At 36.1% G+C, this 7519-nt stretch overlaps 2 long non-coding RNA genes across 2 annotated transcripts in view; both read right to left on the bottom strand.

Moving 5' to 3' along the window:
• Window positions 1-4442: 4442 nt before the first annotated feature.
• LOC109828137 lies at window positions 4443-5515 on the bottom strand. Its single transcript, XR_002243616.1, has 4 exons — window positions 5425-5515; window positions 5080-5327; window positions 4890-4991; window positions 4443-4798 (listed from the first exon to the last, which is right to left on the bottom strand). It is a non-coding gene; the product is annotated as an uncharacterized LOC109828137 (long non-coding RNA).
• A 193-nt stretch (window positions 5516-5708) lies between these two features.
• LOC109828135 overlaps window positions 5709-7519 on the bottom strand; it is a 4712-nt gene continuing 2901 nt past the window's right edge. The window contains exon 5 of the long non-coding RNA XR_002243615.1: window positions 5709-5806. This is a non-coding gene — a long non-coding RNA (uncharacterized LOC109828135). The remainder of the gene's footprint in view (window positions 5807-7519) is intronic.

The following is a 7519-nucleotide window of genomic DNA, read 5'->3' as shown; positions in this document are numbered from 1 at the left end:
GAGTACAAGAGTATAAACTGTTCCTCAATACTCCAAAGAGTACAAGAGTATAAACTGTTCCTCAATACTCCAAAGAGTACAAGAGTATAAACTGTTCCTCAATACTCCAAAGAGTACAAGAGTATAAACTGTTCCTCAATACTCCAAAGAGTACAAGAGTATAAACTGTTCCTCAATACTCCAAAGAGTACAAGAGTATAAACTGTTCCTCAATACTCCAAAGAGTACAAGAGTATAAACTGTTCCTCAATACTCCAAAGAGTACAAGAGTATAAACTGTTCCTCAATACTCCAAAGAGTACAAGAGTATAAACTGTTCCTCAATACTCCAAAGAGTACAAGAGTATAAACTGTTCCTCAATACTCCAAAGAGTACAAGAGTATAAACTGTTCCTCAATACTCCAAAGAGTACAAGAGTATAAACTGTTCCTCAATACTCCAAAGAGTACAAGAGTATAAACTGTTCCTCAATACTCCAAAGAGTACAAGAGTATAAACTGTTCCTCAATACTCCAAAGAGTACAAGAGTATAAACTGTTCCTCAATACTCCAAAGAGTACAAGAGTATAAACTGTTCCTCAATACTCCAAAGAGTACAAGAGTATAAACTGTTCCTCAATACTCCAAAGAGTACAAGAGTATAAACTGTTCCTCAATACTCCAAAGAGTACAAGAGTATAAACTGTTCCTCAATACTCCAAAGAGTACAAGAGTATAAACTGTTCCTCAATACTCCAAAGAGTACAAGAGTATAAACTGTTCCTCAATACTCCAAAGAGTACAAGAGTATAAACTGTTCCTCAATACTCCAAAGAGTACAAGAGTATAAACTGTTCCTCAATACTCCAAAGAGTACAAGAGTATAAACTGTTCCTCAATACTCCAAAGAGTACAAGAGTATAAACTGTTCCTCAATACTCCAAAGAGTACAAGAGTATAAACTGTTCCTCAATACTCCAAAGAGTACAAGAGTATAAACTGTTCCTCAATACTCCAAAGAGTACAAGAGTATAAACTGTTCCTCAATACTCCAAAGAGTACAAGAGTATAAACTGTTCCTCAATACTCCAAAGAGTACAAGAGTATAAACTGTTCCTCATGGAGAGAAAAGATTGAGTACGGGAGAGATATGGTAAGTATCAACGTGATTTTAGGGGTATATTTGATTGATTGGTTTTGAAATTTGAAAATGAGAGAATATGGAAGGAGAGAGATTTGTGGCCAGAGGTAGGAGATGATTAGGGTTAGGTTTAGGGGTATATACACATAGATACGCATGGACGTGGAAAAATAATATCAATCATGATTAATAATACAAATCAAATATAATATGCGTAATCATGATAATTATAATAACAATTAATCAAATAATATTACTAACAAAATATTAACAACCAAATATTTATATATATGCTAAAGTACAAAGCTAAGGTGAATATTAATACAATACAAATAATAATGATAATAATAATAATAATGAATAACAATAATAATGGATGACATATATTTATTTAAAAAGTTTTTACCTCAATAATTAAATTATAATTAGTAAAACATAAAATGGTATTATTAAATCATAGAAAATTCTAGGAAATCAAGTAAAACATAAATACTATTTTGAAAATAATAATTTAATATTTTAAATACCCGAAAAATTATTTTAACTAGTATTAAAAATTCATGGTCCTTACATTTGAACAATCTCAGCCCGAAGTTACATCCCCGATGAATGAGTTTGAGATCTCCATTGAGGTACTTGGAAGGAGGCCAGGTTACCTGAAGGGGTATGGTATGCTGAGGTCGTGGCTTTAAAGGAGACAGTAGTTGTGCAAGGCGAACAGATTGCCTCACAAGCCGAACAGATTGCCTCACAAGCCGAGCAGATGAACGCACAAGCTGAGCAGATGAACGCACAAGCCCCGAAGACTGCTGATCTTGAGGCTTTAGTGCATCAGCTATTTGCACGTAGCCAGCTTGCAGCGAGCGGTGGTAGTAGAGATTTCTCATCGAGATGAGGTCAGACTTGCATTTAATTTTTCATTATTAGACTTACTAGTATTTAGACCCGTGCAAAGCACGGTTTCTAAAATATTTTCTGCAAATATTGAACATGTTACCAAAATAAATTATTCTACTTTAGATATGAAGTAGAATAATTTTCCTTGTTTAGTTGTTCAAGCTTTTCCTCAGTACACTCATTTAATGAAATTACAATATATGTTCACTAATTAGTTTACTTATTTTGTATAACACGAAGTATTTGAAAACAATTAAAAGTGATGAAATGCAGGCTAAAGCTTTCATATGTGCATTTCCCCACATTAGCTTCATGTACGGACAAAGTTGGTAACTTCACAATTCTTAGAATCAAGGATACATGAAATTCATGAATTTCATTTCATTATGTGAAGAACATCAGAACTGAGATAGTGATTGCATCATTTGTTGCATTCCCCACATTAGCTTCATTTCATTTCATTTCATTATGTGCAATTCCCCACATCTGCTACCAAGAGTTTGCACGTCCATCTCTTGTCTCTCTTGTGAGAGGTAGCTTATAAACTCGTATATATATCCTTATTTTTCATTTTGGAAGTCATTCAGCTTGTTATAGTTTTATATATCTTGACTTATTCATTGTTGAAAAAGAAAAATGAAATGGTCAAGCTGTTTGTAGTGTACCAAGCAATATAGATTTTAAATTATTCATTTAGAGATCATGATTATGAATATGATTTGCCCAATTGGTTTCATGAATTGACACTTACTTATTATTTACTATCATCAGTCACTAGCAGCCCTTCACCCTGTAAAAACAAGCCATGATGCAACTTGTAAAAGCTCTGTGCCTCTGTTATTGTTGTACGCACCGTGCAATTCTCGGTATTGTTTGGTTAGTTACTGACTATATTTCGCAAAACTAGGAAGAGCATCACTGTAGGAAGCAGCTAAAGATTAAATATGTACTAAGTTCTTTCCTTCAGAGATCATGAATATCATTTGAGTAATCGATTTATTACTGAATTGTACTAAGTTCACCATGCAAAACAAGCAAAGCTGCTATTGCAAGTGCTCTGTGATTGTTGCAGTGTACAATTTACTTTTGGTATTATTTGGTGATTTGCTCATAAAATTTCACAGAAGTAGAAGCATTAGTATCTCAGATACAAGGAGGAGGATCCATGGAGGCCGACAACGAAGACAAATATACAAGAGACGGAACCACATACTTCAGAGGACAAATGATGTATCCTTGGTTTTTCTGCTTGGTTGGTCCAGCCGATATAACAAATGTGGTCAGGCTGATGGGGCTTCTGACATTCCTACCAAGTTCCTGTCCTACACTGTATGCGAGAGGCAAACACTGTTGCAGATGCACTATCTAAACTGGGACATGTTCTTCCTCAAATCCATTTGTTCTTTGTAATTAATGATACAAATTTGATATTGTTGTTTCTAGTTTTCTTGATGACTTTATGTACTTGGATATGCAAGAGGAAGTTTGTAAATTAACGCTTTTAGCGCTCAAGGGGAAATGAAAAAAGACTTTTATGTTGATGTGAATGTGATCAAATTTTTTGTGGATGTTCAGATTCAGTGTAGGCTTGTATTTGACAGAAAATATATTATTTTTGGCGATACAAATTAGTGTCGATAAGCGTCAATAAAAGTAACACTTTTGCCGACGTTATATTTAGTCGCTAAATGTAACACTTTTGCCGACGACATATTGTCACCAAAAGTAATATCTTTTGGCGACGCAATCTTGCGTCGGCAAAAGTATACTTTTAGCGACGCGGAATGGAGCGTCGCTAAAAAGCTTATCTTTGGCGACGCATGATTTGCATCGGCAAAAGTGTAGCTTTTAGCGACGCTTTATTCTGCGTCGCTAAAAGTATACTTTTGCTGACGCATTGCCCTTTGCCGACGTTAAGTACGTCGCCAAAAGTGCAAGATTTCCCGACGCCATTACGCATATGGAAAAATTCAGCATGCTTTTGCCGACGCAAAATAATATGCGTCGCTAAAAGATGTACTTTTCCCGACGCATGTCGCGTCGCCAAAAGTGTACTTTTGGCGACGCAGTGTATTTGCGTCGCCAAATACATTCCTTGACGCACTTTTGGCGACGCGTTAGCGACACTGTATTTTTCGTCGGGAAATATTTTTCCCGACGTTTTTTAAATATTTGCCGACGTTTTTGTTTCGTCGGCAATGTTGTATTTTGTTGTAGTGAGGATAACCCACTAAAGTGATCAATTAATTTGGGTTAACGAGTATTTAAATAAATCATGGGGTTATATGTGCAGATATCAGGTTATAATTGTAATTTGATGAGGGGCCAAATTACAAATGTACAACACCTATATATATGTGGTTATGGTCCCTAATTTAGGGTTAGCCACTCTCATTCTCTTATCCCTATCTAAAGAGATCCATAAGAGAGAAACCCTAAGGTTAGAAGATCATCAAACCCTAATCAGGTTTTTCTCAATGGATTCAGGTATATGCTTCCGTACCTTTAGGTTCTTGTTAATATCTTTGAATTAATCATGGCTTTAAGGTTTAGATCTTAAATCTTAGATCTAACAGAAAAAACATACTTCTGGGGGGAAAAAATCAAGAAATCCAGGTGTAGTAAACATATCTTCATCCAAAAGACTTAACGCAATACTCCTTAGTGTTGTTGTCTGGGAATGTATACTCTCCGGTGATCTTATATACTAATGGTGATTGAGTACCCAAATATAGTTTTAACATTATAGGTGTGCCACCATCCTTAATGATTTGACATTTCTGCAATTCACCAAAAATATGTTGTATAATCTATCAAATCATTAAGAATTATATAATATGAATTTTAAATAGATTTAAGAAGCAAATTTACCAATCGATCCATAGCCCGACACATGTTCCTTGAGCCATCTGTATAGGTTGCTTGACCATGCAAACTTGACGCCCGATTCTGCACATTACGTCTTGCCTCCTCCTGCATGTCATTATTATATTTAGATTTGTAATCAAACAAGACAAAATAAATTACCTACTAAACATTTGATTTTAGTTTAAATTATAACCTTCTTGTCCTCTGAATCATAATAAGCACACAAATTAGCCCATGAGTCTCTATCAATCCAAGAAAACACCGGAGTAGTCTAGAGAGCCTCCCTCTCTGCTTCAGAAGTATTTTTCCACACCTCAAAACACTCTTGTTTTACCTAACACCATTATATCGGACCCTCTCCTGCAACTAAGACTTCATTCCTCGATAAACAATATGATGGGAGAGAGGCTGCTTAGGATCCAGAGGGAGAAACTCATAATCCTTTTGCATATTCAATAAATGAATCACATGGTTAAAATATTATGTACCATATGATAATAAATTAATCAGATAAATCAAAATATAAATGTATTTATACCTGACATCTTATAAAGAAATTGTCAAATGACCTATTATGTTCATCGCCCTATTCTAAATGGAGAGGATATTTGCAGTACACACGGCTCTCCCCCCCCACATACTTTCCCCATTTCTCAGCATAGTCACCAATGGGGCGGCCCCTATTATGGAGGTACAAAGGCCATGCCTTCTCACCCTTTTCAGCATCAGGCTTAAGCTAATGGGAGATGAGACAGATAAGATATTAGATAATATAAAGAATAATAAATAATATAAATTAAAATGATATATATACAAACTGCTACCTCCATCGCCCTGTCGCTCCGCACGTCTAAGAGCACGATTAGGACGAAGATTAAAAGAGTGTTTTGGAACACGTGCCGGTGCAGATGCAGATGCAACTAGACAATAAAAATAATTTATGTAAGTACAAACTGCATGATCTGAGCTTGCAGCTTAAGAAATTACCAAAACAAACACTTAACAATAGAATTGATTAGAAGATGACGAAAACAACTACATTAATATCACACTTAGGCAATACCACCAAGTTAATATCATATCTAGGCAAATAAATGTTATCTATTGTGTATCTGTAGCAGATACACACATGTAGCTGCTGTGTATCTGTAGCAGATACACACATAGTTGCTGTGTATCTGCAGCAGATACAAGTGTGTATCTGCTGCAGATACATAACAGTGTGTGTATCTGCTGTGTACAAGCAGCATATACACACATGTAGCTGTCGTGTATCTGCAGCAGATACATGTGTGTAGCTGCTGCAGATACACAGCAGTGTGTGTATCTGCTGTGTATCTACAGCAGATACATGTGTGTAGCTGCTGCAGATACACAGCAGTGTGTGTATCTGCTGTGTATCTGCAGCAGATACACAGCAGTGTGTGTTATCTGCTGTGTATCTGCGGCAGACACACAGCAAATAAATGTTATCTGCTGTGTATCTCCCCACCGTTAATCTTTTAATGTTTATCTTTTAAACTCTCATCCTCCTTCCACCTCTTCCACTTCATCTTTTGCCCAGGTCAGTGCCAATATGATTCTGACATGAATAAAATCTGAATTTCCAATCTCATAGGATATACCAGAATGTGCTTTCTCATCCTTCATCTTCGGTCATCATGCACTGGCACTAGGTTTTTTAGTAGGAAATTGCAAGTGTTGGTATTTGTTCATCTTGAAATTGTAGATTAAGAAAAACAAGACCATGCTATTATTCTTTTACAACTGATTGCTAGGTAAATCATTGATATGCATTATTGATTCAAGTGTTATTTATTTTGGTCATTGAAGTGTTAATGTGTTTCTTTGATTTATAATAGAGCTTTGGTGGGGTGCATATCATTTTTTTGCTGTCATGTGTATGTGTTAACAGCTGCTGTGTATCTGCAGCAGATACATGTGTATGTAAGAAAAAATGGAACAGCATTTCATATAGCAAAAGTAAACTCATCATTCTTGTCTTGATAACTGAACCAAGCAATATCAATATGACTAGCAAATTGAAGCAACAAGCTATTTGCATGCATGAGATATATATACTCAAATAGAAACTTTAATGTATAGATTTATGTGGCTAGAGACAATGCTACATATAATTAACAACATATGGCCCAAACTTAGCCTAACTAATCTTCCTATCTAATAATAGGTCATACTAAAACTAGGGTTCACCTCTTGTCCTTCTCCAAATGAACAATATGGCAAAGGAGCGAGAGTTGGTGATGAAGGTGACACTGAACCACCCACCATCTCCTCACTCTGAAATTTAACACCATCATCATTGCTATAATAAGTAGTAGGAAAAAAAAGGTTAGACCCTTCATTAAGGTTCATACTGATTTCAGCCTGATGAAGCCAAATCTGAGCCTTGAGGGACTTAACATAGTTCATGGCTTCCTCTAGCATTGAGACAGTGTCCATCTTGCTCCCTCCAGGGACCAAGCTCTTCAAGATTCGGAACCGGTCGCTTATTCGATGGCGCCTTTGCCTCGCTGCAACGCTCTAAGGATCGGTGTATATCTACTGTGTATCTGTAGTAGATACACACATGTAGCTGCTGTGTATCTGCAGCAGATACATGTGTGTACCTG

Source organism: Asparagus officinalis, unplaced genomic scaffold (assembly GCF_001876935.1).
Source record: "Asparagus officinalis unplaced genomic scaffold, Aspof.V1 AsparagusV1_Un755, whole genome shotgun sequence".
NCBI classification, from domain to species: domain Eukaryota; kingdom Viridiplantae; phylum Streptophyta; class Magnoliopsida; order Asparagales; family Asparagaceae; genus Asparagus; species Asparagus officinalis.
The sequence above is the reverse complement of the archived record's forward strand: the minus strand, read 5'-3'. Positions and strand labels throughout refer to the sequence as shown.